Source organism: Parasteatoda tepidariorum, chromosome 2 (genome assembly GCF_982258835.1).
Source record: "Parasteatoda tepidariorum strain Cologne lab strain chromosome 2, Ptep-v5.0, whole genome shotgun sequence".
Taxonomy (NCBI): Eukaryota; Metazoa; Arthropoda; class Arachnida; order Araneae; family Theridiidae; genus Parasteatoda; species Parasteatoda tepidariorum.
Window position 1 is genome coordinate 85139528 of NC_141756.1, and position 14757 is coordinate 85154284.

Here is a 14757-nt window from a genome sequence, read left to right on the forward strand (position 1 = left end):
CATTTCCTTTTTCTCTTTTAAATTGATCTCTTTTTGCTTTTGCCCTTTTAATAACTTCTTCAATATCTTCATCAGTTTTATTCCACATTATTGAAGGTAATTCAAATTCTAATTCTTCTAATAATTCTTTATCTAAATTTTTGTCTATATCTATTTTTAAAAACATACTTCCTACATCTTCAGTATAATCTTCCTCTGACTGATTCTCTATCTGAGGTAAAGATCTATAGGTCTCATTCATAGTGAAAGATAAATTATCAACAGCATCTTTTATACCTATCAAGTTTTGTTGTCTAGAAGTTTCTAGTTTTTCCATTTGATGAAGTACAGGTTCGTGGAAATCGGCCAATGATTTTTGTATTCCTATATCTTCTTCTAATTTTATTTCATTATTTTTCCTAATTTCTGATTGTAGTTTAACTAATCTTAGATCATTTTTTAATTGCTCTAACAACTTTTTATTTCTCTCTTTTTCAATACTTTCCATTTATAGGTAGTAAAATGTTCATTATACAAGTGTATGTATTACAGAAATTATATTACAAAAAATGTTTCTAAATAAATGGAAGAATTTAATGACCTCAAACGATTTCCTGAAACATACAAATTAAATGAACTCGAGATAGGTAAATATAATTTAATATCACTGAGAAAAATAAATACAAAATACGGTGACTCTATTATAGCTAGATTAGAAGTAGACAATGATGAGAAAGATTTTTATCTCTCGAAATGTCATGGTGAATTATCTGATAAAGCTATAAGAAAAATTAATAGTGGAAAATATATTTTTGATTTTAAAGGTAAAAATAAATATTACGATTATGAATTGCATGTAAAATAAAAAACGATATTTTCAATAAGGTTTTAATAAAATAAAAATTATTAATATAAAAATAAGAATTTTTAAATATGCTGATATTTCATATAAAAATGTAAAATATAGGCCTATTTTAATTTTTTTTAATATAAAAATAGGAAATCAATAGTAGTATATGGAAAGGGCAAAAGTGTCCTCTAGCCCCCCCCATATACTACTGTGAGGTTTCGCCCTCTATTTCTTGCTCCCGTGATATTGACGGGCTGGAGTGTTCAGTAGTAACGCGCCAATAATAAAACTAATTCATTTCTTTTGCCCGGAAAATATTTTATTTCTCATTTTACACACCAGATGGCAGTACCAGGATATTTTTAACGTAATTATAGATAGTTAGTTTATTTAAACTAGTTCCAGCACTAATCAATAACGTAATGCAAATACAAAAGACTCTTTTACGACCGTTTTCTTAAAAATTAACCGATCGTTAAGGGGTTAATTAGAAGTTGAAACTTGTAGATGTTTCTGATCGTCGTCTTTAAACTCTTTTCTGTTTCCTTTTACACAAAAGTCTCCTTTGCCGTTTATTACATCTGATTCATGTATTGTCGATACATGATTACTGTCGATTACTTTTATACAGATTTCGATACAGATGAAGTTTTAAATGCGGAAAAAATGCTTTCAATACATCAAAATGCAAACAAATTATGGCAGAATATCTTATCCGTAGCGTAATCTTCGGTAATCCTGCAATAGTTAGTTTGTCTTTATTATTTTTTTTTTAAATCAACATTCGAAATTTTATGATTTATTCTAGGTTTACCTGAACTTTTTGTTCGTGTATAGTTCAAATTTTAAACTGCTTCTATAGTTGAAAACGAATTTATCATAAAAGGTGTCTCATGAGGCATAATTGTCCTCCCAGTATCCCTATTAATTTTATTTAATAAACGTCGTTGAACAGCCAACCTAATTTTTGGGTTTACGACTACTAATGTTCAACTCCGTAGCCTTGTAATTTTGATCCCAACCCAGAAAACTCCTGGATCAAGTATTGGGAGAAATTTGCCTTCGTGGAGGACTTTTTGATTTAACTAACGCGCATTTGCGTTACATGGAGAGGAAGACTACGAGAACCTACAACGGTTAGCCTGACGGCAAGAGGACTCTAACCCAGGATCCGTCTACTACTCAGGATATTTCACGTAAGCACTGTGATCAGTGCAAGCCGGATGCGGAATTCGTATCGACCAGCCATCACCGAGATCGAACCCCGGTTCACTTCATTGGAAGGGGAACGCTCTACCTCCCGAGTCATCGCTGCTCATACCTATTAGTTAGTGTAGCTAAAGCATTTACAGCAATGAAGTCGAGCCCGAAAATGTACTTTCTCTAATTAAACATTCCTTTTTTTCCACGGAATCGGCTAAATATTACGGGGGTTAGAGGTTTACTTTGACACTAACTTTTTTTTAGTTACTTTTACAGTGAAGAGTGAAATATAACTCAACGCTCACTTACTCGCAGTAAAAATTTCAGAGTGTGTCACTTTTTCGTTGTAATTCAACGTATACAAAATAAAATTTTTAAAAAAATAGAAATTCATAATAAATTTTGGTCCAGTGACTAGATTACCAAGTATTAAGTGTTCCACTCCCCTACACTAAGGGTAACCTACGCTGATTATATATTCATTAATTATTCAATGACACTACTGGTAACCCCATGTTGGATTACAATTTTTTTAATTATTCAGTGACTAATAATTATTTTTTGAATATTTTTTGTCTCATTTCATTTTTTGAAATATGCTCGATTGAACTTAGTTAAGAATTTTAAATTTTGAGTTTGTTAACTTTTTCACAAAATTAAAGTCTTTCAATCAAGATTTGCCGACCGGCCTGTGTAGGGGTTAAGGAACTACTCTTGTATCAGAAAGGTTCTGGGTTCGAATTCCGGGGAAGGCATGGATGTTCTTTCCTTCTCTGTACTATCTGTCCTTATTGTGGGAGCAACGTTGGCCCACTTAATATGGTGCTCCTGCGAGAGAGGCCAACAAATTTGCCCTGTAAATGTCTGAATTGACGAATAATGTTAACACAGGTAGGCATTGGAGGGGAAAAAAGGATCAAGATTTAAAAATAATTAAAATTTGGTTATTAATTGCTACTTGAGTGGTTTGAATGAGAAGCCAAAGTATGCTAATTAATCAGTGTGGAAGCTATTTAAAGCTACGTAATAGACAGTAAAACGTACTTTCTCTGAATATGCTTTTTTTTCCATTAGCATTCTCTTGATTTGCATCTTTGTCACCCAAAATATGGGGGAGGGGGAAGTGGGTAGTTACGGAATATATTGTCCCAATAGTTCAGACAAGATGGAGTTAGACTTTTAATTAGACGATTTCCTGCATAAAAATGTTTAAAAACATACACTTTACTACCCTTTTAATCCTGTTCTACCGTAAAGTACTCGACTTCGCGAGCAGGTTCTCGGGCTACCAAAGCAAGGGTGCCATCCCCTCTGCAGAGGATCAAAATTGCAATGGCATGTCTTCGGATCATCCTCAGGGATGTTTCTTAGACCGTCGCCAATAGCCCATTGCACAGCTCTAGTGCGATGTAAATGAAACTGCAACTACAACTTCATAAGGGCAACCGAAATATGAAATAATAGTTTATTGACTGTATCTAATAATTATTAAATGTTTCTAAGGTTACTGGTTAAAACAAATATCTCTGAACTCTCGGTATCTCCATTGGTATCCCATTGTGCAGCTCGTTACATAGTTAAAAAAACAATAAAACCCACGTTTCCAGGAAACAGAAAGTACATTAAAGAAAAATTGGAAAGTGAACAAATAATTATGAAAAGTAAATACTTTAATTTTACACATTATTAAATATTTTTTTTTCGTTTAGTCATTTACATATAAAATAAAAGATAGCAACAGTTGCAAATAAGAACGTTTGCAAAATGAAATAAAGAAATAATCTAATATTTTGATTTTGAATGTTGGGCTAGAAATTAACAGAAATATATATATATATATATATATATATATATATATATTATAATAAGCCAAAAGTTTATATTAAAACATTTTATTTCAATGAATAAATAACTTTAATTTAATAAAAAAGAAAAGGCTACATAGATAATATGTATAATATAAATAAGGCTGCATAGATAATATATATATAATATAAATAAGGATACATAAATAATATATATATTATAAATAAAGCGTGATTATCGAGTAATACATATCCATTAAATAAAAATTTGAATTCACATTGTTCCCAATTAAAATAATTCGTTTAAACACAAATCTATTCTTCGACTTGATATCTATTTTAAATATCAAAAAGCAATTACATAATTCGTAAAACGAATATCAAATAACTGTGAATTTCGCTATTTAATATCAGAACAGCCTAATAAAATTTTGCATTATCAGAGAAATTCACAAATATGTTTATTCGATAGTATTAAGACATTGAAGACATCTTATTCTCTATGAAATATAATTACATTGCATGAATCGAGCGTCTTGTAACTTTATTTTCTTCATTTTCAATTCTAAAGGGATGAATATTTTAATCTGGAAACGGAGGAGAATTTTATTCTGAAATTCGATATTTTTCGAAGGTAATAAGATAAACCTTATTAATAATAAAACCATTCTATACAGAGGAAGTGTGGAATTACATTTGAAGTAATAAATTTGATTTCTTTGCTACTTTCTTTGCTTTGTTTTTATTTAAATATGCCATTAAATTTGAAAATTTAAAATTTCACTGATAAATACTCTGGCAGAAATTTTATTTCATTATAGTATCAGAAAAAATTATTCTGAATAATTTTAATAAACATAAAATATAGATTTACATAAGGCTACATATTTTGCGGTGAATCATTAAATAATTAATCGAAAATGTTTAGTCGAAAATATTTACTGAAGTACAAGTATATGAATAACTAAACAATGTTTTGTCTTTAAGAGTTTTAAAGCGCATTTAATGAATGATTAACTTCCATTTATTTCAGCATAGTTAATAAGGTCGTATACACTGTGTTCCGTGAAGACCACTCTAAGAGTTCTTTTCTTAATTGATTATTTTAATATCTTAACGAATTTTTTTAATATCTAAATTGAATATTTTCATAGCTTAATTGATTATTTTAATATTTTAATTGATCATTTGAGTACCTTAATTGATTATTTTAATATCGTAATTGATCATTTGAATATTTTAATTAATTATTTTAATATCTTAATTGATTATTTTAATATCCTAATTGATTATTTTTATATCTTAATTGATCATTTTCATTCTATTGTATGATATCTATTGTGTTTAATTCCTCTTTCGGACCTTATATTTAACAAGAATATTTACTTCTTCATTCAAATAAAACTTAAAATGCGTTGCGTCACATTAAGCATGGGAGGTTATGGTAAAAATATATTAGATTTAATTTGATACTAACATGTCTTAGACAAAAAAATGTATTTTTATCCGGAGTTTCGAGTTATTACATGAGAGGCAAGAAATGTTGTTCTGTAACGAAAAGTTTCAGTTAATACTTTTGCAATCATTGCATTAAATAAAAATAGCAACTGAAATTTTGCTTACTTTAATGCTTTGATTTTGTCCGTTTGGCAGAATTGATTTGCTTTTTGCAAATAATGTCAAAGAGCCGTGATGGCTCTTTGACATTAACCCAATTGAGGTGAACCCGGTTCACCCAATTGAGGTGAACCGGGTTCGAATGTCAGCAAAGGCTGGTCGCTCCGAATCGCACCGAGCACAGTGGTGACGTAAAATATAATTCAGTGGTAGACGGATGATGGGTTCGAGTACTGTCGCCGTCAGGCTAACTGTGGGTGGTTTTCGCATTTTTTCTCTCGATGTAATACAAATGTGGGTTAGTTCCATCAAAAAGTCCTCCACGAAGTCAAATTTCTCCCAATACTTGATCCACGAGCTCCCTTGTCTTTTGGATTGGGTTCAAAATTACAGGGTTATGGAGTTGAACATTGGTAGTCGTAAACTCAAAATTGGGTTGACTCTTCAGCGATGGTTATAATAATAATACTAATAATGTCAAAAGTTATGAATACCCATTGCTAAATGACACCAATAGTATTTTTATGTTCAATATTTTAACTCGATAAACAGTCTTTAAAAACAAAAAAAAGAACATTCTTCTGTTTTTCTAGATTCTTGAATATTATAACTTAGTATTTAGTTTAGTTCTAATTATATATATTGTTTTGCAACTAAGAAGTTTCTTTTTTACGTAAAGTATGTACAGTCCGCAAAAAAAAAAAGATATCACCCTGAATAACTTTCGTTCTAATGATCCGATTTTCACGAACTAAGTGTCAATCTTAATGGTTCCTGGGGGTGACCTCAAATATGCTAATTAATTAGTGCTAACTATTAATTAAGTTACGAAATCAGACACAAAAATGTACTTTCTCTGAATAAACATATATTTTTTTTTACATATTTGGAATCTTGACACTTGAATTAGGGGGGGGGGGGTAGACAAAATTTTAAAACAATTGGGTCGTAAATTGGGTTGCAATAAAGGTTTATATATTTGGCGATAGTCCAGAAAACCGCCAAAAAAAGTCGCCTGCGCAAATAAATATTTTAAGATAACCCATTGACTGATTCAAAAGAGAAACGCTTAATTTTACTAGGTTGCTAGGCAACCAATTTCTGACCGTAAAAAAATTGAAATAATGTTTTGTGATTGCTCTGAGAGGTTTAATTAATAGTTAATAGAAAACATCTCGAAGTTTCTAGGCAATAGACAATTTTTAAGTTTATTTATGTCCAAAAAGCAAAAAAAAAAAAAAAAAATTATTTTAATCTCCTTTGAAAAGAAAATTTGAATCGATTTATAAGTTTTTAGAATTTAAATACATGAACTTTTTATCTGATATTATTTAGATTATGCTATTTTTGCTATGTTTATTCGAGGATTTCATACTAAAATCAAATTAACGTAACTTATAATAGCTATATACAAAATTTTAGGGATAGAGATTTTTACAGCTTTAATCGAGTCTTCTAGGCACGAAAGTTTGAAGAAAAAAAAAGTGCTTGAAAAATAAAATTTAGATTGTATAGTAATTCTAATGCACATTCACAAGGTTTTCTATAATTTACGATATTTCTTTTTTCTATAAAAGGAATTGCTGAATGTTTAGTGGCATTTTAAAAACATTGAAACTACTTATTATTTAAACCACCAAAAGCTTAAAACAATATTATGTAAGTTATCTAAATTTTTTTTACATAATTTGCATTTAATAACAAATATGTCGACATGCATTTAATAACAAATACGTCATTTAGCTAAAATTACAAATTTTGAAATTTTTATGATTTTTTTTTTAAAGACAAGCTAAGCTTAAGTATTCCTTCACTGGTTAGTTTACCCTATAAGATTTTGAGAAATTTGCGATGTTGTGAGAGATGCTTAAAAATGTTGACTACGTATTTTTATTAATATTCATAAAATATATATTCAAGAAATTGATGAATATTTTATTCCAAATTTATTCATTCGCATGTATATTATTGAAATTTTATCAGTTATTGAGAAAAAAAAACTAAAAAATAAAAAATAATCACATTAAAGAAGCACAATCTGTTGTATAATCATATTCTATCAGAAGCATGCTTTTATAAAACTCCACATTCTCTGAATAAAATGTATTTTATTCAATAAAATGTTTTATTCAAATTTCTTTATTAAATTGCAAATAGAATTTTAGACGACTAAAAAAGAAACATCGTATTTTATAGCTTAAAAAAATAAAAATGAAAAGATAAGCAAACGATTATTAGCGAAAAAAATATGAATGAAATTTTATGCTAAGCGCGCGAAGTCAAGTTCCTCGCAAGTTTATAACATTTTAATATTAATCGCCCCATTTAATCATTTCTTCATTTTCACCAAATTATTTTTTTAAAAATAATTAATTTTAATTTTTCTCAGCTTCTAATAAATAAAAACAGTTGAAACTTTAGATTTTTCAATTGAAAAATATGTAGATTAATATGGTATAAAAAAATTCATATCTTATAATTCAAAAATTTTTCATCCTTAATTTAATTAAATAATAAAAAATAATTAACAATTATTAAAAATTATTTTTTTCTTGAAATTATCTTTGGGTAAATGAGTTTTATGACTGGGTGAAATTTTCTTCGAATTGCTTTATTAGTTTTTAAAATATGACTAAAAACGTAAAAAGTGAAATTAACATTAAGGGGTACGAACTTTGGATCGCTCTCCTGACCAAACTATGGGGACCATATTTCCCAGATTGCGGCTACCCCTATATTTTGAAGGTTAAGAATCCAAATATGTAAGAAAAAATATATGTTTATTCAGAGAAAATACGTTTTTGTGTCTGATTTCGTAACTTAATTAATAGTTAGCACTAATTAATTAGCATATTTGAGGTCACCCCCAGGAACCATTAAGATTAACACTTAGTTCGTGAAAATCCGATCATTAGAACGAAAGTTATTCAGGGTGATATCTTTTTTTTTTTTGCGGACTGTACAGTGTTTCAATATTATAATACATGAACATGTACTTAAAAATATTAATAAATATCTACAAATTACTTACCAATAATTTGCTGCTTAATAACTATACCCATCATTTAAATTTTCAGTTTAGTTAAAAATTGAAATCTTTTGAAATTTGTTTGGATTGTCTATTCACTAAATTAATAATATCTAGGGATTTTTTGTTTTAAATTTTTTTCAAGATAGACAAAAAAATACGTGTTTATTTAATTAAAATATCGTAACTGCATTTAATCATGATGATAAATTATTTATGAAAACTAATATTGTAATAACTGCAAATTTTTATTTTCTAACGATACTGATGCATTTTAAGTTTTGGTGAAACTTTTTAAAACTCAGTGTCATCAGTTTCTGTCAGACTCAATATATTTAAACATATATTAACTGTTGACAAGTAGATTCTAAATTTCCCCATCTGTGATGATAGCTAAATGACCAACTGATGCCCATGTAAAATCATAACAATTTTCGTCCTTTTCCAACTTAAGGATACCATCACATGGTTCATAGTCCTCTTAATGCACGAAAGCAATGAGCGCAAACATTAGAGCACAATTAAGCTGATTGCAGAATGAGAAACCTTTTTAGAACGAGGCAGAGATTTTAAATGGTCTCAAATTTCTTTCCCCTTCTTTTGTTTTACTCTTTTCTTCTACAGGAACAGACGATACTCATCCTATTCTTTTTTTTTCCTCCCTCCTTTAATCACGTGGACATTCACTCGCATTCCATTTTAAAGTAGATAAAAGAAATCGTTTGCAAGGGACCGAGCCAGATCTAATTTTATCCCAGTCAGAATCTATCTTAATTACAAACCCTTCCCATATGAGCCGGATGATTGCGCCGCTCATTATTTTGTATGCTCAGAATGCAAAATATTCGTTTGGATGTATGTATTTTAAAGAACGGAAATTAGAAATTCGAGCTTTAGAATAATAGATTCTTTTATTGTGTTCCTCAGGTGAAGTAGAACGTTATTTGATTTTTGCAATAATATACATTTAAAAGAGAAAAGAAGCCTTTCGTAGAAAAAGTAATTACTAAGATTGAATTTTCGAGCGACCACAAGAGACCAGCAATTATTAAAATTGTTTAAAGGAACGAATGGCTGCAGGGTACAAATTTGATATAAGCCTTGATGTAAAATATTAGCTTTTGGAGCACTTATTTAAAAATTAAAGAAAATGAATATCTTTAGTTCAATAAGCATCATTTATATTAAGTAACCATGTCTTTGGAATTTAATCACCACATGTTTTTAAATTTTAAAGTTATTTGAATCTGTTTATTGATTTACATAGAGAGTGACGGTATAATTAAACCCAAATGAAATTTCAATTTGCATGCGTTAGATTTTAAATAAATTGTGTTATTCTATACTATAATTGAATTGTACTTGGAAAATTGTAGGTTCCGTTTGCACAAATTTCCTGCAATTTTAAAACAATATTACCGTGTACATTACCCTTCTTACACTTAAGTCATTAGAGAGATTTTGGAAAGCATTGCAGTTTCTCTCTAACTCTATCTTTATTTGAGCTTCAAAGCACATGCAAGAAAATTTCCCGTGAAAGAATCTCTAAGGGGAAGAAAATACACTTTGCTGTACGATGGGATGCCAGCAAGTGATGTAGATTGAGTATCTCGATCCTTATTGGTTGTTGAAGCGTGGCATTTGTTTACCTTAGCAACTGTTCTTTCCATTCTATTTTCGAGGAAGCCAAGTCCGTTAAGTATCAGTCCCTTTAAGTAACACAATCACAAAGATTTCGATCACAAAGATTTCGATTCATTCACGATATATTTCTTACTTAACACAACGACAGACACGAAGCCATGTATAACATCAACAAACTAATTATCCATCTAAGTTGTCAGTTACACAAAATAAAAATATATCATAGTTACACAATAAAATACATAAGCAAATAATAAAGCATAAGCATAAGCATAAGCAAGTAAAGCATAAGCAAGTAAAAGACGTAGAAAAGAAATGATTATATTTTAACCAATTCGATGAGCGATACGGCGTTGTTTTTGATTTACTTCACATTAACTAACATTCTAACTTATGTGTGGAAACTTAGCTCTAGTTTAACTCGCCATCTTGTTTATAAAGATCACCCGGTGCTGAGGTCATAAGTCACGTGTCTGTGTATTAGTGATCATCTTCTTTTTTAGTTACAAGTACCCAATTAACGTAGACAAGCACTCCCTAAAATCTCTCTATTAAATACTCCTGCTGTATGGTACTGTGGTTCAATAGAAATCAAAACATGGTTCAACTTATTACTTTAATAAAGGTAAAGAACTTTTCACGATAATATAATCTTCATACAAATATCATGATTATGGTTATGGAGGACTTTTCTAATTGCCAATTACTAAAAAAAAATATTCTAAGAAAAATTAAGTTTATTTTCAACATAAAACCCTAAAAAAGAAAAAAGGGAATTTTTTTTAAAAAAAATCTCTTTATCCTCTCAGTATTAAAAATATTTTTTTTAAATTTATTTTCAAACGATAAAAAAGTTCGTTCCGTAATTAAATCTATCTTGAAATATCCAAGAAAAAAACTTATAGGTATATGTATACACTAAAAATATCTTATAAGTGAAAGCTTTATCCCAATCAATACTCTCTAGATATATTAGTACAGGAAAAAAAGTTGAGCACTTGAAGTAAAATATAGTGATAGAAGAAATGAAAAGTAAGAAAAAGATAAGATTGATTCTAACATTTACTGATTAACCACTTATCTCTTATCTTTTCGGAATAAAAAAAAATTACAGGAGAAGTATAACGCCTCTTCGATTTTCTAATTGCAGAGTTTAGAAAGCGATTTCCGCTTAAAAAGGAACATTTTAATAGCGAGTAATAAGTCAGTATGCTTTGATGAAAAGGATGGCAACATAGGTTGTTTTCGTAGTAACTACAAATCGTCTGCCCGTTTCGCTAGCTACGTGATCGTCTGCTCATGGCTGAAGATTAAAGAACAGGCGTGTCTACATCGTATTTAAACCTGAGTTTTTGCTGTTAACCGCTACCAAAATAACAAAAAGTATTCTTCATTGAAGTTTTAAAGGATGATTTGAAACTGTGGGTATTCATTATTTGTACGTGAGTGTTACTAATGGACACATAATTTGCCCTTTTCAAAATCTCACTGTTTCTTTTTCTTTCTTTGATCATTTAAGAGATGCATTTTAAAATGTTCGTAGATTAAGAACAATTAATGATGTTGCTTCTTATGTATGGATTAGTTTTTAAGGAGTAAACAAAATCTTCTTTTTTTCCTTCTTTTTTTTCTGAGTAGTTTCTCTCTTTCACTTATCAAATAAATAAATAAATAAAAATGAATAAAATAATTTTTCTCTAAACAAAGCTTTTACAAATTCATTTGTTATTCCATGAGCATTTTTTTTTACTTAACAAAAATAGGAGTGCAGTGCTAAAATAAGTCGAGATTTTGAAACAATGAAAACAATACTAATTGGCTGAAATTGTCTAAATTAGTGGATCTTAATTTTAAACTCTATGATAGATGCAAATTAAGTAGATAAAGATTAAAGTGTGCTTAGGATTTGATGATCATTTTCAATATATTGAGAGAAAAAATTTAAGTCAAAGAAATAAAAATAAATCTGAGCAATTTGTTTTAATTTTAATTGATTAGAAAAAAAATATATTCAATTAAAATAATGCCTAAAGCTACTTAATTCCTAAATGCAAACATACCTGAATTTCCTTGACAAAAAATATTTCTTAAAAATATACGTTGTATTTTACTTATATTTGTAAGATCGTACTTTACTTTTATTCGTTACTTATATTCGTAACTAAAATCCATGAAATGAAAGTAAAACTACCAAAAAGCAATTTATTTTTTGAAATTCATTTAACAATTAATGAAGCATAAAATTAAAAAACGTGTCCGAAAATTAAAAATTTGAATTTTTAAAAACATGATAGAATCATCTTATAATAAAATGAATTATTTTATCCGAAAACTAATGAAAATCACGTTCACGAATTTTTTCTTCTCTCCATAAAAATAATAAAACAAAACACTTTTTTCTAAAACCAAGCTAACAAGAATAAACGAACAAAAAAATAAAAAAGAATTCTTTAAATTATTTTGAGTTGTTTCTTTTTAACAAATGTTAACATACTACTCAACATGTACATATTCTTATTCACTCTAAAACTCTCAGGTAAAGTAAACTTTGATCAAGAAAGCGGGGGACAGTGTTGACCTTCCCGATATCTCACATTTATTTTACAACGTCGGGGAAGTGTTTGCATACTCTGAAGAAAAGTTAAAAAGCTGCTAATTACTGGCTAAGTAATGCAACGTCACGAATTTGAAAGTTTCTTTTATTTATTATTTCTTCTTTTATTCCCCTCTACTTTGTTTAACTTAAATTCTTGTTACTTATAATCTTTACTCCCTTGAGGAAAGAAATCTGTATGTTCTTGCTGACATACATTCCTAGGAATGCTAATATGAGTTTATTTTGCAGTAATTTTCTGATATGATGAACCGTGCATACTTATCATACTTATCAAAATATATTGATGGCACCAAGCACAAAATATGATTACATTTTCAATTTTTTTTTTTTTTTTTTTTTTTTTTTTACAGTCTTATTAAACGGATAACAATTTTTTGAATTCAATTGATAAATAGTTAAATAGTATGCTGTGTTTTTGAACGAAAGTGGTGTAAAAAACGTGAGCACAAAAAGAAAGAAATTTCAATACAAATAACAGTGGTAAGTGGAGTTAACTGGCATCGTTTTAAATGTTTCACTTTTCTATCCCCCCCCCTATAATACTTAGTCCAAATATGACTAATACAACGGATTCTTAAACCACTAGACTATTTATTGATAAGAAAGACAATTTAAAACTTTATGCTGAATTTAAAATTATTTTACAAAATTGCTCTAACTATGCCAAATTACCCTGTATTCAGGGAAGGATGGTTTTTCTTATTTTACTGTTTTCGCAAAATGCAAAATTTAATTCTTTGTGCAACACCTATATTTTAAAAAAAAATAAAAAATAAAAAAAACTACTAAATGAACTAAAGTAACATTTTGTAGAAGATTAGCAACTACATTAGCCTATACGATAAACCTGAAATATTGCATGCTTTTTGTCAAAATTATGTCATTAAAATTTTAATTATTTTTTAAAAAAATATTTCATGGAACCAATAAATAAAAAGATTCGGGGCAAATATTTCATTCGTTTGTAAACCACAAAGTCTTAAAATATTTTTCCATGCACAATCTAAAAATTAGACATATTCTACAGAATAAACAATGTACTTAATAATTATTCCATTAATTCAAATAATCAGTTTTAAAAAATAATAAAAATCATAAATTTCAGATCATAAACTTATTAATAACAGAGAATACTAACAAAAGATGATAAAAGAACATCATATGTATTTACCTTCAAAATAAGAATAAAGAAATATATTATTGGTTAATAATTCGCGATCGCAACGAACTATAGGGGGCGTTGTTGTATGAGACGAATTCCTGCGATTTCTATGCCAACATTTGCTCTGGAAATATCTTTAGTGAAGCATTGTAACGTTCCTTCGGGAAAAATATACTTGAGGGTGCCCCTTGGCAAAATTGGTGACTTATGTTTGGCACTATTCTTGTTTGCGCGGAACACCGTGGTATCCGAAATTTCGGCCAAAACATAATGATATTTCAATAAAACATTGGAAAATTTCAACGAAACATCGGCCAAAACTTGCAATGAACCCAATATAAGCTAAATTAATAAACCCAATAAAAAGGATTTTGAATCGAAAAAAAAATTAATGGAGTAGGCGCAGAAAGAAAAGGAGAAAAACAACTCACTTCTTCACTAAGCTTGAATATTCTCATATTTAGGTGCACAGAATTATCAAATAACAGTTAGATACTGTCTAAATTTATCATGAATAGAATCTGTGTACTTCGATCGCCACATAAATTCGACGAAATACGAATCGAAAATGGCGTCTGTAATACCGGACTAGCAGTGACATTTTTTTCTTAAATCCCTTTTTATGACTGCCCACATACCTTCGATCTTATTGACTAGATTCAAAAGTAACGTTATCAGCCGGTATCCAACGCAAAACTAACGGACCTCTGAAATTACATGTACCGTTGAACATTTAAAAATAACGCTAAAATCTAAACTAATCAGGATCACGATTGGGTTTCAAAATCGCCCAAGCTGGCGATCACAACTTGGCGAGAATCAAGGGGCACCCTCAAATATAGTCTACCCCGT